Source organism: Alosa pseudoharengus, unplaced genomic scaffold (genome assembly GCF_046254945.1).
Source record: "Alosa pseudoharengus isolate Yale_2024_CS ecotype anadromous, Long Island Sound unplaced genomic scaffold, YU_APseudo_1.1 YU_APseudo_1.1_scf_35, whole genome shotgun sequence".
Lineage (NCBI taxonomy): Eukaryota > Metazoa > Chordata > Actinopteri > Clupeiformes > Clupeidae > Alosa > Alosa pseudoharengus.
In genome coordinates, this window is record NW_027468743.1 from 6,528 (window position 1) to 34,183 (window position 27,656).

Here is a 27,656-nt window from a genome sequence, read left to right on the forward strand (position 1 = left end):
CACAACATTTGCCGTAAAATATTACACCACATCCCGATACTACCGTCTCACAGCGTTCATATGACACCCTGCATGCCAAACTTCGTCGTGGAAAATGGCCATTTTTCTTACATTTTAATTACATGAACTATATTTCATATTCCACAGTATATGCACTAGATTTGATACCTATGGCCCATACATCATTTGCCGTGAAATATTACACCACATCCCGAAACTACAGTCTCTGAGCTTTCATATGACACCTTGCATGCCAAATTCCATCGTGGAAAATGGCCATTTTCCTTACATTTAAGTTACATGAGCTATATTTCATATTTTACAATTTATGCACTAGATTTGATACCCATTGCCCACACATCATTTGCCGTGAAATATTACACCACATCCCGATACTACAGTCTCTGAGCTTTCATTTGACACCATGCAATTTCGTAGTGGAAAATGGGCCTATTTCATAGATTTAATTTACATGAGCTATATTTCATATTCCACAATTTATGCACTAGATTTGATACCTATTGCTCACACATCATTTGCCGTGAGATATTACACCACATCCCGATACTACAGTCTCTGAGCTTTCATTTGACACCATGCATGGCCAATTTTGTCGTGGAAATTTACCCTTTTATTACAATTGAAATTACATGAGCTGTTTTTCATATTCCACAATGTATGCACTGGACTTGATACCTATTGCCCACACAACATTTGCCGTAAAATATTACACCACATCCCGATACTACCGTCTCACAGCGTTCATATGACACCCTGCATGCCAAACTTCGTCGTGGAAAATGGCCATTTTCCTTACATTTAATTTACATGAGCTATATTTCATATTCCACAGTTTATGCACTAGATTTGATACCTATTGCCCACACATCATTTGCCGTGAAATATTACACCACATCCCGATACTACAGTCTCTGAGCTTTCATATGACACCCTGCATGCCAACTTTCGTTGTGGAAAATGGCCATATTTTATAGATTTACTTATTTCATATTTTACCATTTGTGCACTTGATTTGATGCCTATTGCCCAAACATCATTTGCCGTAAAATATTACACCACATCCCGAAACTACAGTCTCTGAGCTTTCATATGACACCCTGCATGCCAACTTTCGTCGTGGAAAATGGCCATATTTTATAGATTTACTTATTTCATATTTTACCATTTGTGCACTTGATTTGATGCCTATTACCCAAACATCATTTGCCGTAAAATATTACACCACATCCCGAAACTACAGTCTCTGAGCTTTCATATGACACCCTGCATGCCAACTTTCGTCGTGGAAAATGGCCATATTTTATAGATTTACTTATTTCATATTTTACCATTTGTGCACTTGATTTGATGCCTATTACCCAAACATCATTTGCCGTAAAATATTACACCACATCCCGAAACTACAGTCTCTGAGCTTTCATATGACACCCTGCATGCCAACTTTCGTCGTGGAAAATGGCCATATTTTATAGATTTACTTATTTCATATTTTACCATTTGTGCACTTGATTTGATGCCTATTGCCCAAACATCATTTGCCGTAAAATATTACGCCACATCCCGAAACTACAGTCTCTGAGCTTTCATATGACACCTTGCATGCCAAATTCCATCGTGGAAAATGGCCATTTTCCTTACATTTAAGTTACATGAGCTATATTTCAGAAAAAAAGAATAACTGCACAATGGATGTAATTACACGCTCCTCGTGATCATTGTCAGATTTCAACAGTTATGACTGACAGTAGAAGTGTGAAATAAGAGAGCAATTCTCATTTATGCTATACATGAGCACACATAGAATTTGTGAGATTTTTTAAGTAGTGCAAAGTCTGTTGTATCTGGATGTGCTGTATGTCACGCCAAATAGGGATCAAATCTGCATAAATCGTAAAACATGAAATGGGGATTTTCCATGACAAAATTGGCCATGCATGGTGGCAAATGAAAGCTGAGAGACTGTAGTATCGGAATATGGTGTAATTGATGTATGGGCAATAGGTATCAAATCTAGTGAATAAATTGTAAAATATGAAATATAGCTCATATAAATTACATGTATGAAAAATGGCCATTTTCCACGATAGAATTTGGCATGCAGGGTGTCATATGAAAGCTCAAAGACTGTATCGGGATGAGGTGTAATATTTCAGGGCAAATGATGTGTGGGCAATAGGTATTAAGTATGGTAAAATATGAAATATAGCTCATGTAAATTAAATCTATGAAATATGTCCATTTTCCACAACGAAATTGGCCATGCATGGTGTCATATAAAAGCTCAGAGACTGCAGTATCGGGATGTGGTGTAATATTTCACGGCAAATTATGTTTGGGCCATAGGTATCAAATCTAGTGCATAAATTGTGGAATATGAAATATAGCTCATGTAAATTAAATCTATGAAAAAGGGCCATTTTCCACGATGGAATTTGGCATGCAGGGTGTAGGAACGCTGTGAGACATTAGTATCGGGATAGGGTGTAATGTTTCACGGCAAATGATGTGTGGGCAATAGGCATCAAATCTAGTGCATCATTTGTCAAATATGAAATATAGCTCATGTAACTTAAATGTAAGGAAAATGGCCATTTTCCACGACGAAATTTGGCATGCAGGGTGTCATAGGAACGCTGTGAGATGGTAGTATCGGGATGTGGTGTAATATTTTACGGCAAATGATGTTTGGGCAATAGGCATCAAATCTAGTGCATACATTTGTGGAATATGAAAAACAGCTCATGTAATTTCAATTGTAATAAAAGGGTGAATTTCCACGACGAAATTGGCCACGCATGGTGTCAAATGAAAGCTCAGAGACTGTAGTTTCGGGATGTGGTGTAATATTTCACGGCAAATGATGTGTGGGCAATAGGTATCAAATCTAGTGCATAAATTGTAAAATATGAAATATAGCTCATTTAACTTTAAATGTAAGGAAAATGGCCATTTTCCACGATGGAATTTGGCATGCAAGGTGTCATATGAAAGCTCAGAGACTGTAGTTTCGGGATAGGGTGTAATATTTCACGGCAAATGATGTGTGGGCAATAGGCATCAAATCTAGTGCATAATTTGTCAAATATGAAATATAGCTCATGTAAATTAAATCTATGAAAAAGGGTCATTTTCCACGATGGAATTTGGCATGCAGGGTGTCATAGGAACGCTGTGAGACGGTAGTATCGGGATAGGGTGTAATATTTCACGGCAAATGATGTGTGGGCAATAGGCATCAAATCTAGTGCATAATTTGTCAAATATGAAATATAGCTCATGTAACTTAAATGTAAGGAAAATGGCCATTTTCCACAACGAAATTTGGCATGCAGGGTGTCATAGGAACGATGTGAGATGGTAGTATCGGGATGTGGTGTAATATTTTACGGCAAATGATGTTTGGGCAATAGGCATCAAATCTAGTGCATACATTTGTGGAATATGAAAAACAGCTCATGTAATTTCAATTGTAATAAAAGGGTGAATTTCCACGACGAAATTGGCCACGCATGGTGTCAAATGAAAGCTCAGAGACTGTAGTTTCGGGATGTGGTGTAATATTTCACGGCAAATGATGTATGGGCCATAGGTATCAAATCTAGTGCATATACTGTGGAATATGAAATATAGTTCATGTAATTAAAATGTAAGAAAAATGGCCATTTTCCACGACGAAGTTTGGCATGCAGGGTGGCATATGAACGCTGTGAGACGGTAGTATTGGGATGTGGTGTAATATTTTACGGCAAATGTTGTGTGGGCAATAGGTATCAAGTCCAGTGCATACATTGTGGAATATGAAAAACAGCTCATGTAATTTCAATTGTAATAAAAGGGTGAATTTCCACGACGAAATTGGCCATGCATTGTGTCAAATGAAAGCTCAGAGACTGTAGTTTCGGGATGTGGTGTAATATTTCACGGCAAATGATGTGTGGGCAATAGGCATCAAATCAAGTGCACAAATGGTAATATATATGAAATATAGCTCATGTAAAGTAAATCTATAAAATATGGCCATTTTCCACAACGAAATTTGGCATGCAGGGTGTCATATGAAAGCTCAGAGACTGCAGTATCGAGATGTGGTGTAATATTTCACGGCAAATGATGTATGGGCTATAGGTATCAAATCTAGTGCATAAATTGTGGAATATGAAATATAGCTCATGTAAATTAAATCTATGAAATATGGCCATTTTCCACGACGAAATTGGCCATGCATGGTGTCAAATGAAAGCACAGAGACTGTAGTTTCGGGATGTGGTGTAATATTTCACGGCAAATGATGTATGGGCTATAGGTATCAAATCTAGTGCATAAATTGTGGAATATGAAATATAGCTCATGTAAATTAAATCTATGAAATATGGCCATTTTCCACGACGAAATTGGCCATGCATGGTGTCAAATGAAAACACAGAGACTGTAGTTTCGGGATGTGGTGTAATATTTCACGGCAAATGATGTATGGACCATAGGTATCATATCTAGTGCATATACTGTGGAATATGAAATATAGTCATTTAAATGTAAAAAAATGGGCATTTTCCACGACGAAATTTGGCATGCTGGGTGTCATATGAACGCTGTGAGACGGTAGTATCGGGATGTGGTGTAATATCTCACGGCAAATCATGTGTGAGCAATGGGTATCAAATCTAGTGCATAAATTGTAAAATATGAAATATAGCTCATGTAAAGAAAGAACAGAAAAGCCCCCCCAAAACAAGTGCAATATGAACCGATTTATTTGACAGAAAGCATGTTGTATCATTTACTTAAAGATTGGTCGAAATTGCAATATTTAAGGTGGAATCGAAACTTAACTACACCGCATTCTGAATGTGCGGCCAACTTCAGCTTCGTCAGTATTAGTCCGTTTCGCAATTACAAGCTCGTGCATTGGGCAGCTAAACAATACAACAAAGTAGCCAACTTTATTTACGCCTAACAACAGCCTATATAATTTGGTCAACTTTATACAGCCCTAACAAGGCTAAAGTTCTGTAATCGATGCCCCCGTGTCATTCTCTCTCCTGCGCAAACATAATGTGTGCGTTCCAAGTAGCCTAGTGCGTAATTCTTCTTCATACAATTGAACAAATGCATTTGGTTATTTTAGAGAAAAATATAAACAGCCTGTCATGCAGTGTATGGGCTACAGTGCAGAGTTGGGAAGTTAGGCCAACTTGGAGTGAATATACAAACAGGGGGAATTCTTTCTCTACTCGTATACTGTAGCTATAGCCTGGTAGGCCGATACACACAGTGCGTGCGGCCGTACACTACAGGTGCCACTGAATCATGCTCTCACGACAACCACGCTGTCATGTTAAATAGTCTCACTGTCGCCTTCAAGCAAGCAAAACGATGCTTTGAAAACATCTGATTCGCTGGAAGGGCAAGGGGTAGCAACAGGACAACAGTACAGAGACTGACAAGTCCGATGGTAGAGCTAATGTTATGAGATTGTTAAAATACGGGATATTTACGGGAAAATATTAAAACGAGAAGACAGCGGGAAAAAAGTGAAAATACGTGAAAAACCCGGAAAGAACGGGAGGGTTGACAGCTATGGCATGAATTAGTTTTTCTGCATCTTGTTGGGTTAAAAAGGGCCGCACTTTGGCAATGTTTCTCAGGTGGAAATAGGCTGTCTGAGTAACTTTACTGATATAGGGCTTAAAACGTAACTCTGCATCTAAGATGACACCGAGGCTTGTTACTTTTGGTTTGACCTGATGCGCCAAGTTCCCAAGATTACTAAGAACAATGTCTCGCTTTGGTTTTGGTCCAACCAAAAGTAGCTCTGTTTTGTCATAATTTAGTTTCAAAAATGTTTTGCTCATCCACTGATTAATGGAGGTTAGGCATGCAGTGAGGGAGCAAAGGCCATCTGGGTTAGTTGGCTCCACAGAAATATACAATTGGGTATCATCTGCGTAGCTGTGGAAGTTAACATTATGCTGACTTATGATGTTTCCCAACGGAAGCATATACAGTGATGGCCAAAAGTGTTGGCACCCATGCTAAAGTTGACTGAAAAGAGGAATATAAAATCATCTTTTGGAAATTGATCTTAATGCCTTAAGTGAAAAATGAGGAAATATCTAACCTTTAAGGACACAAATTTTCTTAGTGAATGAATAATGTATCATAAATAAATAAATGTTCTTCCTTAAAATACAGGGGTCATAAGTATTGACACCCCTATGTTAAATTCCCATAGAGACAGGCAGATTTTTATTTTTAAAGGCCAGTTATTTCATGTTACCTTGGCCTTTGGAATTAAAATAGCCCCACATCATCACATACCCTTCACCATACCTAGAGATTGGCATGGGTGTTATTTCAGTTAGCCTATTAGCTGGTTTGATGCTCACTGAGCTCAATGCAAATCAAACCAGCTAATAGGTAATAGATATTTCCTCATTTTTCACTTAAGGCATTAAGATCAATTTCCAAAAGATGATTTTATATTCCTCTTTTCAGTCAACTTTAGCATGGGTGCCAACACTTTTGGCCATCACTGTATAGGGAAAAGAGCAGGGGACCAAGGCAGCTCCCCTGGGCCACACCAAAAGGCAAGTCATGTTTTACAGACACATGATCTCCTAGACTGATATAAAAATCTCTGCCAGTAATGTAGGTTTGAAACCAGTTCAGAGCATTATCAGAGAGACCCACCCACTTCGCAAGGTGGTGAATTAGAATGCTATGATCAATGGTGTCAAATGCCGCACTCAAATCTAGAAGAATAAGGATTGAGACTTTGTTTGAGTCAGTAGCCAGTCTAAGATCATTGACTATTTTTGCTAGAGCCGTTTCTGTGCTGTGATTTGGAATTTTTCAAGGATACTGTTTTCGTTCAGGAAGGTATTTAACTGATTACAAACGACTTTTTCAAGTACCTTGCTCAGGAACGGTAGGTTTGATATAGGCCTGTAGTTGCTCAGATTAGGTCAAGATTCGACTTTTTAAGTAAAGGTTTCACAACAGCGGTTTTAAAAGCAGTTGGAAATATACCTGTTTCTAATGAGGTATTTATTACCTTGAGAATAAAGGGAGCTAAGCTATCATATACATTTTTGAGGAATCTAGTAGGGATTGGATCCAAAGCACATGTTGAAGAGCCGGTTTGAGCTATAATTTTACTAAGCTCAGTTTGAGTAATAGTGCTAAAGACCCTTAATTTTGGGGGGCTGTTTTTGGGTGTACTATCAAACATATTACCTGTTACCAATAGCCTCCCTTATAGAAATTACTTTGTTTTTGAAGAAGTCTGCAAATTCTTCGCATCTTAGAGAGGATGCCTGACTGAGTGTATCAAAAGGTGTTTGATGCAATAGCCTATCAATGGTGGATAGGCTCAAGGTATGTTTTCCACAAAAAATGTTGCAGAGTCTAGGGAATATTGCACTACGGTCCTTTATGTTGTTGCACATAGCGAAACAGGAAGTTAATGACTCTGTTTTAGATGTAAACCTACCAGCACTTTTAGCTGTTCATGACATGTTTGATTATTGTCATTTCACTGCTATCGTTCAGTAAAGCAAGTGAACAAGTCCATGGTAGAACTTCAGACATTACCACAAAGTAATGAAATACATGTGGCAGGGCATCTTTAAACTTTTGCAATTGATATTGTTTTCTGCCCAGGAATTCTGAGGAGCGGAGTGGACTGCAGATCAACAGAATCCGTGAAATAGCCACGGACGCTTAACTCAAAATCCGTGGTGGGCCCACGGAATCACTGAAATTTCCGTGAAACTCACACGGATTTCGATTCAATGCAAGTTAATGACACTCATATCCCGTGGCTATTTCACGGATCCCCGTTTAAACAACTGAGTGCAGATTTCGCTCAACGGACGTTGTTATCTTATTGGGAAACACACTTTTGATACATTCAGTTAGATTTTTATTGCCTTTTTTAGTGTCTGTGTAATGTTAGCCTGTCAGGCGTTGCATTCCATCCCTGTTTCAACAACTGAGTGCAGATTTCCTCTCAACGGAAGTTACATTTCCGTGAAACACACACGGATTTCGTTCCAATGCAAGTTAATGACAATATATTCCGTGGCTATTTCACGGATCCCCGTTTAACAACTGAGTGCAGATTTCGCTCAACGGATGTTGTTATCTTATTGGGAAACACACTTTTGATACAATCAGTTCGATTTTTATGTAATGTTAGCCTGTCAGGCGTTGCATTCCATCCCTGTTTCAACAACTGAGTGCAGATTTCGCTCAACGGAAGTTACATTTCCGTGAAACACACACAGATTTCGTTCCAATGCAAGTTAATGACAATATATTCCGTGGCCCACACACGGATCCCCCGTTTCAACAACTGAGTACAGATTTCGGTCAACTGACTTTTATAACTTTGGGATACATGGATATTGAATAATTACAGTCGTTTCAGGACTGCATATTTGCCGTTGGCTTAAATGATGCCCTTATTTAAGTGGGATATTTAATAAAAACGTTCTCACTTCTCATTTCAGCGAGGCATAGTAACCGTTGCTAGGTAAACAAAGCCCATGTCAGAAGCGTATCCCCAGAGAATGTCAACTTAAAAAGAATAGCTTACTGATAGCACTAGTTCTTTCGTCTCAATACTGATTATGAAGTTGTTATAAATGTAATACACTACTGCAGAAATGTTTATATTGCTTAAGGTGGAAATAAAGTTCTTTGGCAAAGAGATGCATTCTGGGAAGTGATGTGTTTAAATGTAATGGCTACATATACCCAAGTTTCTTTCATTCGGAGATTTATGCTCATTATTTTACAAATTTGAGCAAGGATATAAAATATTAAGACTGTACTTTTTCATTGCTATTGATATTTTGGCGCAATTTTGTGCATCGCGTCACTGTGTGCGACGATCCCAGGGCGACGCTCGAAAAAGGAAACAGCCCCAGTGTGATAGGCTGGTTGCTGTCATGTGACACACGCCACCACAAGAAAGCGGAAACGCATCGTAGAGCGAGAGCTGGCTCGCTATGTGGGGTAAGGTAAGTTAAACTACGTTAATTTAGTAAATAATAATAATAATGGTGTTGTTTTTTGTTGTTTCGAACAAAATATAGGTATACTTATCATGACCAAAAACCCTTCATGCTGTAAAACAACTAGAATCACGCGAAATTAGTGCAATTTCTTAGTGAATGTCTTATAATGGTAAAAGACGTGGACAAATGCGTGATAATTAGCCAAATAAATAATTGTTATGGTTATTTGGTTAAATTATCGAAATGAGTGCGATGGTGATTGAGATGGTGTTTGACATTAAATTATAAGCAGGTCAGTTTCACGTAATAAGCTATTTGTTTCTTTGGGTCTGGGTAATTCATGTGACAAAAAATTCTGTTATGCTACTACCGTTTTTCTGAAAAACAAAGCAACATTTCTATCTCCAAAATAATGCATTTCTGAGTGTACTACGTAGTGCATGCAGCTTTTAATGTCCAAAGTAGCCTATACTGATTTTCCTGCATAAGAACTACAAATACTCCTTCAAAACTACAGTGTTGACACTTGAAGTTGTGGAGTTATATTTTAGTAGCCTATTCTATAATAGAATAAATACCCACATCAGTTTTACCCTTGTCTCACCTGTATACAAGGGTACAAGGTGTATGAATTGCAGTAGTGATCAAATGAAAAAGGAAAGAAAGGTGTCCTGATGTGTTGTTTAGGGATGGTGCTGCAATGTTTTCTCGACATATCTTTATGTCTTTTTTTCTCCCCTCTACTTATGTTTTCACAGATCCTTGCTCCTGATATCCTGATGTATGGGTTGCATTTCATTAAATTACTCCAACAGAACACTCACAGAAAGGAGAGTGGTGTCAAACTACAAGACAGCCAGTATGTAAGCAAGGCCTTGTTTGTCCTTGTTTGGCTACTCATTTGTCAACTTCCTGAAGAGGCTGAAGCATGCTGGCCTTGACACCTCAGTCCTTGCTTCCATTAACAGCTGTGTTATGGAGTGCATCCTCACATCATGGTCTACTGCAGCGGTGGATACAGAGGACAATTGGCAGGTATTTTACATCACTTTTACATTACTTTTACTGTGATTTTGCTAGATATGGTTGTCGCTGTGCTAAATATAGGCCCATATTGTAGATTTAGATTGTTTCTACAGATTGTAGAAAGTAGATTGAACTGATACATTTAGGCCTACACTGTTAAGGGACAGCTGAATTGACCACCTAAACCATATATTTTCTGAAAGCCTATAGCCTCTAGATGTCAATTAATTAAGACATGTCCTACCTTCCTACTGACTTTGACATATCAAAACTCCACCTCTGAAATGGGAGTGGTCAACTTTTTTTATGTTTTTCCTTCACAGTTTTTTTTGTGGGTGTCTCAGAGATCCCACCTTTGGAACATTTGTCAGGGGCCTCAAGGTGGTGCCGTGCGTTTTGGTCCCATCCCTCTAGCACCTAGCTTTACCGCGCCAGCAGAGGGAAACCTTGTATGTTTCGAACCGTTTATCTCCTTCCGGGAATAATCCACCGACTCCAAACTGAGCCTGGCTTGTTTGTGATGTCCCGTTGTTCAACATATTCTGATTTCATACTGATCGGATCAACATAAGTGTGCTTTTTGGCTAAAAATTGAAAAATGGCTAAATGTTAAAGCAACACCAAAGAGTTTTTTGTACCTTAAAATAGTGTTTCCAAAATCGTTTCAGTGGTTCATCAACTCGTAACAGGGTGAACGGCACTTTCTGCATCCGCTTCGAGGCCCTCTATCGGCTATAACCGCACTATGTAAGTTTGCCGGATCGGGTAGCGGATATGTAGTTCGATGGAATGAGACATGAGAAACTACAAATTTGACTTGCATCTGATGTCGCAATACATCGTACTTTCATAAAATCATGCAACATATTCTACCTTGTCTGTGGACATTGTTATTTGCAAAGCTGGTGCTGGATAAACAAATAGTGCGTGCGACAGAGGAAAAGTTCTTTGGTGTTGCTTTAAATTGCCAAAAAAGTAGGCACAATGCTTTGCGTTACAGCTAGAGCGATGAAACTTTGCACGCTCTATGTGGGTCTTGTGCAGAAGGTCTGACTTGAATTTCAGCCTCGTAGCTCCATGCTACCACCCAAAACTCCACCTCTGAAGTGGGAGTGGTCAACTTTTTTAAAGTTTTTCCTTCACTGTTTTTTTTGTGGGTGTCTCAGATATCCCACCTTTGGAACAGTTGTCAGGGGCCTCAAGGCGGTGCCGTGCGTCTTGGTCCCATCCCTCTAGCACCTAGCGTTACCGCGGCAGAAGAGGGAAACCTTGTATGTTTCGAACCGTTTATCTCCTTCCGGGAATAATCCACCGACTCCAAACTGAGCCTGGCTTGTTTGTAATGTCCCGTTGTTCAACATATTCTGATTTCATACTGATCAGACCAACATAAGTGAGTTTTTTGGCTAAAAATGTAAAAATGGCTAAACGTTAGCAATTCCACTGCTTTGTTATTTTGCCACCATATGTACCCTAGCAACACCCAAGCAACCACCTTAATTACCCTAGCAACACCCAAGCAACCATCTTAATTACCCTAGCAACCACTTGTATAATGTCAAGCTAGCAACCACCATAGCAACCAACATGCTTACCCTAACAACCACCATAGCAACCATGTTATTTTGCATAGCAACCACCATATCTACCTTAGCAACACCATAGCAACCATTCAATTTACCCTAGCAACAACCACAATATGACCATAGTAACCACATGACATGTCCTAATGTATGTTAAATCACACCTACAACTGACCAGCTTTCAGAAAATATATGGTTTGCATGGCTGAAACTGCTTTGCCTTTGAGTTGGAGCTCAAAACTTATCATATGTGTACCTCGTTCGCCAATATACAAAATAGTGCCATGTATAGAGTTATGAACACTGATCGTATGATATGCAAAAGTCTGCAGGAAAGTAGGTCAGGCTTTCAGAATACAGTGGGACATGTCTCAATTCATGCTAATATTGGGTGCAGTGAAGAAAGAAAGGGAGGGAGGCTGCTTTTAAAAGAGAGGGAAAGTATAATATTTTTAATATTGTTTTCAGATGAAGAATTGGTGCGGTGGTGAGGCTGGAGCACCCCTGGCTTTTGCCGTATGGGTTGACTTCAGCAGTGAGTCACCCACCGTTAATTTCACAGGTATATGTAATATGTTTTTATTCAACAACATTTCAATGATGAGATCTATCGAAGATGACATTCAATGGAAGAACAATTATTTTAGTATGGTCACAATCTGGCCCTGAGTTTTGATAAAAATGATATTGACATGGCAACACAAACCGAATTGATAATGGATTTTAAGGGTTTTTTTCCCGGTTACGGTTCATTTAGGGCCAAAGTATCTTGAGGCCTTTTGGACCAATGACAGGAAGGCTGAGCTGCTAAACATGTACACTAATAGGGGTGTGTCAAGTGGTATGTATAAATGAAAGTGGTGTTAAGGTTTGTTTCTGTGTCAATCCTTTCTTGAAGTTCAGAAAAGGAACCTTAACATTTGTTTTTAATGACACTGAGCGTACTGTCTTACAGATGCTTTGGGGGGTGAGAGGCCATACGTTGACCCTGATATCAGTGGCACACATTGCCGGATGGCAATTGGCCGTCTGATAAAAGAACATGGTATGACTGGCATTGTATGTTTTCAATTTCCTTATTTAAAGATCAAAATGATGCAGACTACTGAATCTGATTACACTTTAACACCCTTCTATCTCAGCACTGAGTCAGGGTTTGTCTCGGTCTGAATATCTGCCACAACACAGGCCGCCTTGGTGGCCTGAGGAATTGCCCTTTGCCTCAGTCAGTGACGGTATGTTAATATTGACCAACTATTACTGTTTCAACTGCATGCACACAGCTGTTGCAACATGATTTGACTTTTCATAAGAGTATATGATAAAACCAGTAATGATGCATTGTTTGCCATTTTTTATGGAAAAGGTGAAGGGCGTAAAGCTTTCACTGCTGAAAAGCTGAGGCAGGTGGTACGCTCATACAATGCGTATTACAATCTCCAGGTATATATACAAATGCATGAACCTGTCTAAAACCTTTTGCATACCAGTGTGTTTTACAGACTAAAACAGATTTGTACACACATATCTAACAATAATGAGGCACCACCATCACCCCCATCACCAGCACCAGCAGCAACACCAACAGCAGCACAAACACCACCAGCACCACAAACACCACCAGCAGCAGCGGCAGATCATAAAGAAGGATCACAATACTACATGTCATTTCCTTTAATGTGTCAACATCTTTTGGAAAAGTAAAGCATCTATCATCATAAAGCAATCTCACTTTTCTTTGTTGATAAGCTACGTGTTTTTCATCGTAATTGATTCAATATCCAAGTGTGACAGTTTTGGTGTACCATGAACAGAACAGGACAATTGGAAACAGTTAGCCACCTATGTTACAGAGTCTAAAAACAAGCAGATTAGCACTAGCAGATTTAGAAATAGCTTCTTTCCCAATGCAATAACAATAAAGGAATTCATTCATTTAGTCATTTCAGTTTGTATTACTACTTTCATTATTATTGTTGTAATCTCACATGTACTATGGCTATCATAATTAAAATGAGATAGATACATAGATAATGTGTCAGTGAAAATACATATATGAGCCAATGTTCCAGCAGATGGGGTATGGATATCGGGCATGCATATCCACTCCTAGGCCTATTCTCCTACACTCCCCCTGTAGTAGCCAGCATTACATTGAAATCTCTCACTTTGGCCTATAGGACACTGACTGGATCTGCTCCTTGTTATTTTAATTCAATGATCAAGATGTACTTCCCCAACCGCCCACTGCTGTCTTCTGATTACCATTTGTTCTGTCGACCACTCATGAACGCTAAATTCAAGACTCTTCCTCAGTGGTTCCATGTGGGTGCAATAAGTTGCACAGTGCTCTTTGTTCCTGTGATAGTTTACAGTGTTTTAAAAGGGGTCTAAAGGCACATTTGTTCAACATGCACTTAGTCCATTAAACAGTAAGCAACTTGTTATTATATCATTGATTGAATGGGCATTTGTTTATTAGCCTATTGCTTGTCCTTATTACAGTCTGATCAACATCTTAATTTATTCCCTGTTCAATTTAAGTGTTATATCGTTTTATATATTTATATGTTGCTTTGAACAGCAAAGATTAGGATAATGAGCCTCCTTATTCTTCAGCCAAGCAGGTAGGCCTACGGGGCGTTGCCTAGCAACAAGGGTCAGAAGTAGCCTACTGTACACGTTTTTCGATATTTTGTGGAATTATACTTCTTTTCATTGAATGCCAATGAGTCATGTACTAACTTGCTTTAACTATTTCTCTACATATTATACCCAGCAAAAGTCGTCTGTGCCAGTGTGCATCCTAACAATAATTTGTTTATGTTTTAATACAAAGCCGTTTTAATGAACTACAAATTCGGCGCCATTGTTATAAAGCAGCGTTGAAATGAACGCTACACGTCATGGGGCATGTAGTCTAATTACAGAAATAGCTATAATTTCAAAATTACAAAAATATTTGTATATATAACATGAGAAACATGCTTGAATTATTAAGATGTATCACCTGCTTGACTATAAAGTCAAAAGCTTGCAACATTTGTAATATTTTTAAATACATGTTATTTTCCCATTTTTGCACATGAGGTAGCCTACATATATCATTGCATATATCAGATAAAAGCACAATATAGATGTTATGAGGTGCTTGGTTTGATCCATGAACTTGTGTGCATCCAAAATCTCTTATTGCAAAATCCTTAGAGAAGCTGATTAAAGCTGAGCTCCTAATCAAGGTGCAACCTCTCTTGGATCCTTCCCAGTTTGCCTATAGGGCCAAGAGGGGGGTGCAGGATGCTACCATCACTCTACTAAGTCTTCTCTATAAACACCTGGAGGAAAGTGGGAATCATGCAAGGTTGCTCTTTGTAGATTTCTCCTCGGCATTTAACACCATCCAACCCCACCTACTGATTGAGAAACTACTGAACAACTTTAGCCTTGACCCAAGCCTGATTGGTTGGCTACTTGATTTCCTCACGCAGAGTTCAGAGAGTGAGGGTAAATAAAGTGCTGTCCAGTGGCCTAACATCATCCACAGGCTCACCTCAGGGGTGTGTTCTCTCCCCCCTGTTGTACATACTGTACAACAATGACTGCCGCAGCCAGTATGACAACAGGCACATTCTAAAATTTGCAGATGACTCTGTAATTGTCAGTCTCCTGAATTCCCATGAGAATGAGCATGGCCCTGTTATCAATGAATTTGTGTCATGGTGTGAAGATGCTTTTTTGCATCTGAACATCAGTAAAACCAAGGACATGTCCATAGATTTCAGACGCCTTCCCCCTGTTCCAAAGCACAGTGTCATCAACGATCAAGATGTTGAAATTGTATCATCTTACAAGTACCTAGGCACCTTGATTGATGACCGGCTTAAGTTCGACCTGAACACCACCTCGGTGTGCAAGAGAGGGCAACAAAGACTCTCTGCACTTAGGAAACTGGCTAAGTTTCAGGTGGACAAAACATTGATGGCATTGTTTTACAAAGCTTTTATTGAGTCAATCCTCACATTCTCCATTATCTGCTGGTATGGAAATGTCACCATCAGAGACAAAAATGCACTTTCCAAGATAGTAAATGTGGCCAGTAAGATAGTGGGAGTGAAGTTTGTTAGTCTCACCGAATATTTTAATAAGCAGGTGTTCAACAAAGCGATACAAATATATCAAGACACAAGCCATCCCCTGTATTCTGAATACGTGCTGCTGCCACCTGGCTTGCGTTTGTTGGCATCCTATTGCTTTTAACCATAGGTACAAAAATTCCTTCATCCCCTTTTCTATTCAAGTACTGAATGTACACAACAGGAAAAGATAGATTTGTCCATTTAGTGACCCCCCCCCCCATATTCATTCACTTCCTCCTCTTATATCTAACTTATTTAATTAAGTTTTATCTTGGTTTTACTGACTTTTTAGGCATTGTCAGACCTATTTATGTCGTGTGGTATGTGATCCTGTCTGCAATCAAATTGCCCATTTGGGACAAAGAAATAAATTGAACTTGAAAACTGTCAAAAAATGCAGCCGAATAGCTGTGTGGATGGTACTTTGCAGGGCTGTCGCGTAGGTCAAAACTGACCAGCAGAACTGACCATGTCATGCAAATTATGTTTATTTCATATCAAAACACTTGCATCAGGTAAAAGCACAATATAGATGTTATGAGGTGCTTGGTGTACTCAAGTAAATGTACTCCGTTACTGTCTGGCTCTGACTGCGCTGTAGTAGAATTTGCTATATGCACATGATGGGAATGCTCTATGTGTCTCTGCTGTCTTTGAAATGGCAGGTTATCTTTTGTGTGTATTCCTGTTTTGCTTTACTGATGCTAGGGGAAAGTTTGGCTCTCGTTGTTCTCAGATCAGTTTCATCCTTGGCTCTGAAGGCGTTCTCGGCAGCCTATGGACATCTCCTGTCATGTCTTCCAGTTAGCCGGGTCTTTGTGTGTGTCACATCATCGATGCACTTACTGATGTAAGAAGTAACAGGAGCTCCCATGCCACAAGGCACCTGGACCCTCTAGACCACAGTCAAAAACAACAGCAAGTATACTACAATAGCAACAATGACTTAAAACAAATATCAAAAGCAGTAATTACTCTGTGGCACTTTTAAATGTTTAGTGAATGAAAGTTCTTCTGCCAGTTTGTCCTAACAACTGCAATACAAGAAGTAGTGGGAGACAAGCTAACAACACACAACACGGTGATTCTTTGTTGAGAAAACAGGGTGGTAAAACATGTGTGATACTTCCTATTCAATATGGCAACTAGTAGTCTTTATTAACTTATATTATATAAAAAAATACAAAAGAACAACACTCAGCTAAAATATTTGTTGACTGTTGAGTGAGTGAGTGAGTGAGTGAGTGAGTGTGTGTGTGTGTGTGTGTAGATCTTTATCTTGCAGGCTCCCAGGTTGGCAGACAGGTTTTCCCGCTGAGAAAAAAGGGGGAAGATGGTTAGTGAAAAAGACTGTAACCTGTATTCCAGTTTGATTAGATATTCTAGTGGAGGGATGTTTAGATTAACCAATGTCATACTAGTGTTACAACTAATAAAATATCTGAATACTCCACAGTATGGAAATAAAAAAAACTGGGCCCTGACATTCTGAATTGACAAAAGTTACATTATCAACATCTCAGGTTAGTACATTTACAAGTTCAGAGTGCAAATTAATAAAAAATAGTTTATAGCTCACACTCACCCCAGACAACACTCTACTACCAATTGCCATAAAACCCTACTGTTCATACTTGAATTTCCCCTTGGGGATCAATAAAGTATCTTTCTATCCATCTAAAACATCAGGTACACAGGAGTGTTACAATATAAACTGATTTACGGTATATATGTTTACATGTAGCCTGCAGTACCGGTATATAACTAAATTATAGCATAGACTATAATAACTAAATCTGGTACATTTACATGTCCTACAGTATATGTATGGCTGCTGGAACAACGTAATTTCCCTTTGTGTAATTGTGAGTATCTGGTGTAAAAGATAACCAACTCACCACATTTTGGAAGGCACCCAATCTATTAGGATCGATCTCCATCTTCCCCTGTGGCAGGCAAACAAAGACATAGAAAAATAGTGTCTTGCTTAAAAAGATAACATTGCACTCAACTTAACATTCAAATTTTAACACTTCACATCAGTGACTATCAGCGTTTTGTAGACACGTAACACTTTTTATGATGTTCAGTTAATATCTCCTCATGGTCCACTCACTTTACATTCCCTATACGAGCTGTAAAACATCCTGGTCAATTTACACAGTCCCATAAACTGGAACATAGAGTAACTGCAGACAAACATTCTGGGGTTGGTAGCATCTCTAACAATATTAAAACATGCCATGAATATTTTTCAGAGAATACTTTATATTATATTTATATATAATATAGGGGTGAGTTATCTCTGGCGTGTCTTGTTCGGGATTTTGAACATAAACACAAAGATGAACAAACGCAATATCTGGTACGATTACTGATACTGACAGTTACTGATCACTGATTTCAATTATTCCGCAGTGCCATTATACATTTTTAAAAGTGATCAAAAAGTACTGTTACATCATCCATTGTTTTATTTTCAATTTTGTGTATGGAAATAACCTTTGTCTTTCTCTTTTTTAGTACTCTTCTGTACTGCTGCTTGTACATAGGGCTGTTGTGGGGGCACTCTTGTTCTTCACTTCCTTTTCTAGAAACTGTTTGACATAAGCAAATAGTAGAATGTTAATCAAAATGTTAACATACATACAGAACACAAATAACAAGCATATCATATAATTCATCATACAGTGTACAGATTAGGGCCTGTATCTTACATTCTCCGCAACTGACTTTCTTCCCTAACGCAATTACCATTGCTAATCTACACTTGGTGGAAAGCCACATTTTCTGACATGAAGATGGCCTCCTCTCATTGACCCGGCAAATTGTTTGGATCGGTCAGCGCTTTCTTTCCTGAAAGAATACAAGCAACACAAACAATACACAATGTACAATAAGGTCAAATGTGAAATGTAGGAGTGATGTCATGATATTTTTCTGTACATTTTGTTATTTGATGTCATCTAATTTTCAGTGTCCCACATTTTTCAGAATTGGGATTTGTATAGAGACGTTATAATGTATAGAAAATGTGGAATCACCTTTAACCATTAAGGTGAAAATGTCATTAATGTTATTGAGGCATTTACTTTCCCCCCCACTTAACCTCAGGCCCTGAGGGAGAAGCATTTGTGGGTTTCTCTTTGGGTATTCAAGAAGGAGGACGGGACTCCAGCCCACAGCATTGAGCTTCTCAATCTGAAAAAAAAAAAACCCTGTTACTTTAAAAAAACATTTATAAATTGTGCCAGTGATATATGTTTACGTTTATGTATTTAGCAGACGCTTTTATCCAAAGCAACATACATATAAATTACAACACGCTACGGGCTAGCAGATGCTACGGGAATGCACTAGTTGAGAATGTACTAGTTGAGAATGTACTTGTTGAGAGTGTATGTGGGAAAGGTGTGAAAATATGTGCGTGGGTTTGGTGTGCATGTCTATTTGCATGTGTGCATGATTCATGTATGAACGTGTCACTACAGGAGCATAGTAGAGGTATTACTCATTTTGACACTTCATTCTTAAAGGTTGTATCAGTGATCCTGGCGGATATTGCCTGTGTTTTTGTTATTGTTTATGTTCAAATTTCTTAGCAGACGTTTTTGTCCGATATATAACTCATTTTATATTTTGTCTGAGGACCAAACAAGACACACAAGAGATAACTCAACCTTACCACCAGTATTCATTTTTAAAAAATCCATGCAATGCTTGGTTATTGTTAGTGGTGTACTACCAACCACAATGTTAATGTCCGGTAGACTCCGCGGTTTGTGGTGCATGGGCTGCGTAAAAATACCAGAGTCTTTTTCAGCGCCTAGAATGACAGGAGAGCTAGCCGACCATGAGAAAATATTAGCTGAACATTATAAAAGTGTTTTGTCTTTACAAATCGCTCATCATCGCTGATACAACCTTTAACCTAACATTAGTACTATGGTAATGTAACCAGGGCCTGTGCTAGCCATTTGGGTGCCCAAAGCACAAATGCATGGTGCCACTCTGGTGCCCCCACTATTTTGGATACTTTATATTGTTGGTTGGTTTAATAGGCCTACTGTTGGCAATGAAAAGTCGTAAATCTACTATGGGTCTCCAACGTCGCTCTGTCAGTAGCCTGGCTGCCTGCCCCTTCTGAAGGCTAAAGCAGTAGGCTACCTTTAAACATAATTGTTGCTGAGAGGAATCCCAGCCTACGAATTCAATAACAAAATAAATCATGCATAATTAAAAATTACCTTGATTTAGGCTACTTGGGTATGGCATAAGGCTTGGCTACACACAGTAAGGTTAATGTGCAAAAAATGAATGAAGTGGCTATTGGCTCGCAAATAAACAGCGGATGGAAAACCTGACACAGTTTGAACTAAATTTAAACTGAACATTGAAGCATAAAATACCAATCATATTTGATATTGGCCATGAGTTCCAACATTGAGCAATATAATCAAACAATCCAAAAGTTAATTAGGCATAAATCCAAACTAGACCGAGAATCTTCTGCTTTTGATACCATGCCACTCCAAATGTGTCTCACCATAAAACGCAGGAAAAAATACCTTAGGCCTGTTGTCCATGAAGGCATGCCTGGCAAATTGATATTTTATGAAGATGTAACTGGTTGCTTTGCTTTCATTAATGGTTTAGCTAGTCAAGTTTGCAAGGAAGAGACATAACGTGTGAACAGGCCACAATATCCAGTAGGGACGCGCTCACACAGATGCGGTAGCGGGCAGGAGAACTGTTAGCACAGGCTTTACATAAAATTATTCAACAGAAGCCTTATAAGAAATAAATGCCTGCCTCGAATAAAGGCCTGTGGTTTGCACAACCTAAGTAGCCTAAATAAAAGACCCGCCACAATTTGAGGATTTGCGGCATGATGATTTTCTACGAGCTATATTTTTTTGGTGCCCCCCAGGCACTTGGTGCCCCACGCGCAGTGCATGTTCTGCTTGTGCGGAGCACCGACACTGAATGTAGCACAAATGACTTACCAGAATAATAGCATCATCCATCAGATGGGAGGTCAGTTGATTCTTTTTGGTATTGGCCTCCCAGGTTTCCTTTTTTTCATTGAAGCTTTCTAGTTGTTTTTTTTGCCTCAGCTTCTGTGGCTGTGGTGCCGTGCATACTGGGCATATTTTGCACCCATTAAAAATGGATGCAAGACATGCAGGGCATTTTTTTTTTTAACCCTCCCATGACAGGCTGCAAAAAATCAACAAGAAAAGCATACCGGTAATTAGAATTGCTATTGTTTAAAAATACAAATTCCTCAGTTGTTTAGAGAGATTGAACCATTAAACAACATGTTCAGTCTTTCAACTCAGTTGTAATAAAGGCAATCCTGTAATAAACAAGATTTCATCTATTTCAAGACTGATATTTGGGACCAACTCAGGGTATCTAGTATAACACTATGCGATTTGCTGTTCCTACATTAAACGTGGATTGATGATTCGGTGTTCCCCCAATGCCAATTGGATATTTAACAGAATCCGATGCTCTTCAGGTTAACAATAATAAAGTAACAATTTAGTGTCTTTCAAATTTGTGAAAATAAAAATCTTGGAATACTTACTATATGAGAATGAAAGGGTGAGTGTGTGTGTCTGTGTGTGTGTGTGTGAGAGAGAGAGAGAGAGAGAGAGAGACAAGCATGTATCTCGTAAATTATCTGTAACAAAGACAAAAAACATTATTAGAATGATATTTTATCTCTACATTATTAGCAAAAATGATAGATATGATATGATTACTAGTTACATGTTCTACAAGAATAGAATCTCCTTGACTCTAATCGCCTGACCATCAAATTGCTCAGTAACCATTCATGTTATATTCTACACAAGAATGATTGAAGCACATGCGTACATTGCACACACATAAGATATCATATCCACTTGGCGCCTACTACTACTACTTTTGCATACCCCCCCCCCCCCCCCCAAAAAAAAAAAAAACAACCCCTGTTGATCTGCACCATCTATCTATCATAATATATAAAGCAACAATCGTCTGTGTGTCTGTGGCTCGCTGGGTACTTGTATAAACTTAGCCTTGCCAGACTTATAAACGCTTTAACTTCAAGTAGTAGCATGAACTATACAGGATGAAACCATTTGGCTTAGCTAGCTGCTAATGTGGCATCCAAAAGCCCATGTCTGGTTGCCCAGTTGGCAAGTAGCTGCTACTTCAGAAAGTTAATGTTGAGCCCTGAACACAAAATTTTGCTGGCGCAGAAATTAGGTGGAAGCGTGTTACACATATATGCAAATTGTGCCACATAGCTGGCGATGCCAAAAGTACACGTCCAAATCAATGTAAATAAACCAACAGCAGAGTTCCGAATTAGCTAATCTATCTAGCTAGCAGAGGCTCTGGCTAAGTACGTTTTTTGATGCAACAAAGAATTGTATTATGTCAGTCTCTTTCAAATACAGCTCTTACAGTGGAGTTCGAAATAAACAAATAGGAGGACATAATTGTTTTGGCCAAAACTCAATTTTAGACATGTTAAATGCCTATGCATTTCTCTTGCTTATTAGACCCCATAGATATATACACTAGATGTCGCCTTGACTACTGCTGTTCATTGGAACGAATGCGTCAATCGAGACGCCATCTTGCTTCAGTGATCCACTCCTCTATAATGCATTAGAGTCAATCTGGGCAAAGATCTAGCGAAAATAAAATCACCATAAATCGTCAAAATCTCAAGCAATTATCTAGTTTTTTGGGTTGTTCCAACTGACAGGCATGTATTTATGGTTGAGTCTAGAGAAAACTAAGCTTAAGACGATAATAAAGATACATTTTACCCGTCTAGCCCCATAGACTCCCATTCATTCTGCACTAGCTAGCGGCGGCCCCTAGAGGAACAATGAGTAAACTGCAACCAGGTTCGATACAATGAAAGTAAACAGGCTCTTCGTAGACAGGCTCTGGTTGAGGCCACATACCCCTCGTCTCGTTTACTCTTGTAAGTTGTAATCTCACCAGAAGTTGCTGTAGATCTGTAGAACATTTACCTCTGCTACTACATAGGCTACGCCAGTCGTTACTTTTATAATCATGGGTCAGTGCCATGGGCAAACGAGATGTAGCTGAATTCATAAATGACAAAGCCATGAGAAAGGTGATTTTCTTACGTTTCAACAACAAAGAAGCCAATCTGCCATCATTGTGAGAAGTTCCCAAATTTGTCGCTAATCGCTAAAAAGGTTTTCTATCGCTGAGGATGGCCAAACGTCGCTAAATAGGTAACGCTGACAATACAGGAGAACTAGTTTAGCGCTTCAGATCCCTGTTCCAAGATGGCGGCGGTGTTGACGCATGCTGAGAAGCAGCATAGATATATACACTAGATGTCGCCTTCTGCTTCTCAGCATGCGTCAACACCGCCGCCATCTTTGTACAGGGATCTGAATCGCTAAACTAGTTCTCCTGTATTGTCAGCGTTACCTATTTAGCGACGTTTGGCCATCCCCAGCGATAGAAAACCTTTTTAGCGATTAGCGACAAATTTGGGAACTTCTCACAATGATGGCAGATCGATCGGCTTCTTTGTTGTTGAAACGTAAGAAAATCACCTTTCTCATGGCTTTGTCATTTATGAATTCAGCTACATCTCGTTTGCCCATGGCACTGACCCATGATTATAAAAGTAACGACTGGCGTAGCCTATGTAGTAGCAGAGGTAAATGTTCTACAGATCTACAGCAACTTCTGGTGAGATTACAATTTACATGAGTAAACGAGACGAGGGGTATGTGGCCTCAACCAGAGCCTGTCTACGAAGAGCCTGTTTACTTTCATTGTATCGAACCTGGTTGCAGTTTACTCATTGTTCCTCTAGGGGCCGCCGCTAGCTAGTGCAGAATGAATGGGAGTCTATGGGGCTAGACGGGTAAAATGTATCTTTATTATCGTCTTAAGCTTAGTTTTCTGTAGACTCAACCATAAATACATGCCTGTCAGTTGGAACAACCCAAAAAATTAGATAATTGCTTGAGATTTTGACGATTTATAGTGATTTTATTTTCGCTAGATCTTTGCCCAGATTGACGCTAATGCATTATAGAGGAGTGGATCACTGAAGCAAGATGGCGTCTCGATTGACGCATTCGTTCCAATGAACAGCAGTAGTCAAGGCGACATCTAGTGTATATATCTATGGAGAAGCAGAAGGCGACATCTAGTGTATATATCTATAATTAGACCCTTGTACTTACCGCTCGGAATCTCGCCCAGGCAATGGTTTCTGGGATCGTCGCACACAGTGACGCGATGCACAAAATTGCGCCAAAATATCAATAGCAATGAAAAAGTACAGTCTTAATATTTTATATCCTTGCTCAAATTTGTAAAATAATGAGCATAAATCTCCGAATGAAAGAAACTTGGGTATATGTAGCCATTACATTTAAACACATCACTTCCCAGAATGCATCTCTTTGCCAAAGAACTTTATTTCCACCTTAAGCAATATAAACATTTCTGCAGTAGTGTATTACATTTATAACTTCATAATCAGTATTGAGACGAAAGAACTAGTGCTATCAGTAAGCTATTCTTTTTAAGTTGACATTCTCTGGGGATACGCTTCTGACATGGGCTTTGTTTACCTAGCAACGGTTACTATGCCTCGCTGAAATGAGAAGTGAGAACGTTTTTATTAAATATCCCACTTAAATGAGGGCATAATTTAAGCCAACGGCAAATATGCAGTCCTGAAACGACTGTAATTATTCAATATCCATGTATCCCAAAGTTATAAAAGTCAGTTGACCGAAATCTGTACTCAGTTGTTGAAACGGGGGATCCGTGTGTGGGCCACGGAATATATGGTCATTAACTTGCATTGGAACGAAATCCGTGTGTGTTTCACGGAAATGTCAACTTCCGTTGAGCGAAATCTGCACTCAGTTGTTGAAACAGGGATGGAATGCAACGCCTGACAGGCTAACATTACATAAAAATCGAACTGAATGTATCAAAAGTGTGTTTCCCAATAAGATAACAACATCCGTTGAGCGAAATCTGCACTCAGTTGTTAAACGGGGATCCGTGAAATAGCCACGGAATATATTGTCATTAACTTGCATTGGAACGAAATCCGTGTGTGTTTCACGGAAATGTAACTTCCGTTGAGCGAAATCTGCACTCAGTTGTTGAAACAGGGATGGAATGCAACGCCTGACAGGCTAACATTACACAGACACTAAAAAAGGCAATAAAAATCGAACTGAAAGTATCAAAAGTGTGGCCCCAGCTGTGGCGCAACTGGCTGGGGCACCTGCACCGTACCCCGGCAACCCGGGTTCGATTCCCGCCCCGTGGTCCTTTCCGGATCCCACCCCTGCTCTCTCTCCCATTCATTTCCTGTCACTCTCCACTGTCCTATAATTAAAGGCATAAAAAGCCCAAAATATATACTTAAAAAAAAAAAAAGAAAGTATCAAAAGTGTGTTTCCCAATAAGATAACAAAGTCCGTTGAGCGAAATCTGCACTCAGTTGTTTAAACGGGGATCCGTGAAATAGCCACGGAATATGAGTGTCATTAACTTGCATTGAATCGAAATCCGTGTGAGTTTCACGGAAATTTCAGTGATTCCGTGGGCCCACCACGGATTTTGAGTTAAGCGTCCGTGGATATTTCACGGATTCCCGTGAGACCAGGTTTCTCTAATCATGTATAATGAGCACTGCATTAATGGTGTCTCCGTAGCACACATGGGAAAGGCAGCGCTGTGCTACATAGCACTTTAAGAATGTCATCGCAGGTTCGAATCCAGCCTGAAGCACAGTCCGGCTGTTTCCGCGGTCTCACGATGTTTTACGCGACGGTGCCCTCTGCTCAGCGTCTTCCCGATCGCCCGCGACATCTTATGAAGCAGAGTTTGTAACTGTTTGCGTCCTGTTTCTTGTGCTTTTTTACTGAGGGCAATCATATGAATCATTGATATCCATTGCAACACCCAGAGGAGTAAAAAATAATTTTACAAAATAGGGGAATGCTGCGATCGGCGGACTTTGACCTACACACGCACGCACGCACGCAGTAGCCGGCAGTCACGAGACTCTAATCATGTATAATGAGCACTGCATTAATGGTGTCTCCGTAGCACACATGGGAAAGGCAGCGCTGTGCTACATAGCACTTTAAGAATGTCATCGCAGGTTCGAATCCAGCCTGAAGCACCGTCCGGCCATTTCCGCGGTCTCGCGTTGTTTTACGCGACGGTGCCCTCTGCTCAACGTCTTCCCGATCGCCGGCGACATCTTATGAAGCAGAGAACCTGAGAAACAGGAATGCAATCAGTTACAAACACTCAGGTTCTGTGCTTCATAAGATGTCGCCGGCGATCGGGAAGACGCTGAGCAGAGGGCACCGTCGCGTAAAACAACGTGAGTCCGGACAAGTAGGACTTTGACCTACGCACGCACGCACGCAGTAGCCGGCAGTCACGAGACTCTAATCATGTATAATGAGCACTGCATTAATGGTGTCTCCGTAGCACATATGGGAAAGGCAGCGCTGTGCTACATAGCACTTTAAGAATGTCATCGCAGGTTCGAATCCAGCCTGAAGCACAGTCCGGCTGTTTCCGCGGTCTCACGATGTTTTACGCGACGGTGCCCTCTGCTCAGCGTCTTCCCGATCGCCCGCGACATCTTATGAAGCAGAGTTTGTAACTGTTTGCGTCCTGTTTCTTGTGCTTTTTTACTGAGGGCAATCATATGAATCATTGATATCCATTGCAACACCCAGAGGACTAAAAAATAATTTTACAAAATAGGGGAATGCTGTGATCGGCGGACTTTGACCTACGCACGCACGCACGCAGTCGCCGGCAGTCACGAGACTCTAATCATGTATAATGAGCACTGCATTAATCAGCGTCTCCGTAGCACACATGGGAAAGGCAGCGCTGTGCTACATAGCACTTTAAGAATGGCATCGCCAGTTCGAATCCGGCCTGAAGGTCCGGCAGTTTCCGCGGACTCACGTTGTTTTACGCGACGGTGCCCTCTGCTCAGCGTCTTCCCGATCGCCCGCGACATCTTATGAAGCAGAGAACCTGAGTGTTTGTAACTGTTTGCGTCCTGTTTCTTGTCTTTTTTACTGAGGGCAATCATATGAATCATTGATATTCATTGCAACACCCAGAGGAGTAAAAAATAATTTTACAAAATAGGGGAATGCCGCGATCAGCGGACTTTGACCTACGCACGCACGCACGCAGTAGCCGGCAGTCACGAGACTCTAATCATGTATAATGAGCACTGCACTAATCAGCATCTCCGTAGCACATATGGGAAAGGCAGCGCTGTGCTACATAGCACTTTAAGAATGGCATTGCAGGTTCGAATAAGGCCTGAAGCACCGTCCGGCCATTTCCGCGGTCTCGCGTTGTTTTACGCGACGTGCCCTCTGCTCAGCGTCTTCCCGATCGCCGGCGACATCTTATGAAGCAGAGAACCTGAGTGTTTGTAACTGATTGCATTCCTGTTTCTTGTGTTTTTTTACTGAGGGCAATCATATGAATCATTGATATCCATTGCAACACCCAGGAGAGTAAAAAATAATTTTACAAAATAGGGGAATGCTGCGATCGGCGGACTTTGACCTACACACGCACGCACGCAAGCAGTAGCCGGCAGTCACGAGACTCTAATCATGTATAATGAGGACTGCATTAATCGGTGTCTCCGTAGCACACATGGGAAAGGCAGCGCTGTGCTACATAGCACTTTAAGAATGGCATCGCAGGTTCGAATCCGGCCTGAAGCACCGTCCGGCAGTTTCCGCGGACTCACGTTGTTTTACGCGACGGTGCCCTCTGCTCAG

The 27,656-nt window shown here is 40.0% G+C and overlaps 3 long non-coding RNA genes across 8 annotated transcripts; 1 reads left to right on the plus strand and 2 right to left on the minus strand.

The window, feature by feature from the left end:
• The first annotated feature begins 8,830 nt into the window (after window positions 1–8,830).
• On the plus strand, window positions 8,831–13,601 carry LOC143101433 (uncharacterized). 4 transcript variants are annotated; one of them, XR_012982314.1, is made up of 8 exons: window positions 8,831–9,047; window positions 9,803–9,907; window positions 10,013–10,079; window positions 12,122–12,215; window positions 12,411–12,494; window positions 12,609–12,698; window positions 12,796–12,888; window positions 13,020–13,601. It is a non-coding gene; the product is annotated as an uncharacterized LOC143101433 (long non-coding RNA). The 4 variants fall into 4 exon arrangements; XR_012982311.1 differs by having other exon boundaries at window positions 9,803–10,079; XR_012982313.1 differs by having other exon boundaries at window positions 9,803–10,079; window positions 13,144–13,601.
• Window positions 13,602–16,921: 3,320 nt separating this feature from the next.
• LOC143101425 (uncharacterized) lies at window positions 16,922–17,721 on the minus strand. The gene is made up of 2 exons (XR_012982305.1): window positions 17,688–17,721; window positions 16,922–17,103 (listed from the first exon to the last, which is right to left on the minus strand). It is a non-coding gene; the product is annotated as an uncharacterized LOC143101425 (long non-coding RNA).
• Window positions 17,721–21,700, minus strand: LOC143101424 (uncharacterized). 3 transcript variants are annotated; one of them, XR_012982303.1, is made up of 6 exons: window positions 21,383–21,700; window positions 20,796–21,009; window positions 18,834–18,990; window positions 18,507–18,645; window positions 18,292–18,386; window positions 17,721–17,735 (listed from the first exon to the last, which is right to left on the minus strand). It is a non-coding gene; the product is annotated as an uncharacterized LOC143101424 (long non-coding RNA). The 3 variants fall into 3 exon arrangements; XR_012982304.1 differs by lacking the exon at window positions 21,383–21,700 and having other exon boundaries at window positions 18,544–18,645; window positions 20,796–21,376; XR_012982302.1 differs by lacking the exon at window positions 21,383–21,700 and having other exon boundaries at window positions 20,796–21,376.
• Between the last annotated feature and the right edge of the window lie 5,956 nt (window positions 21,701–27,656).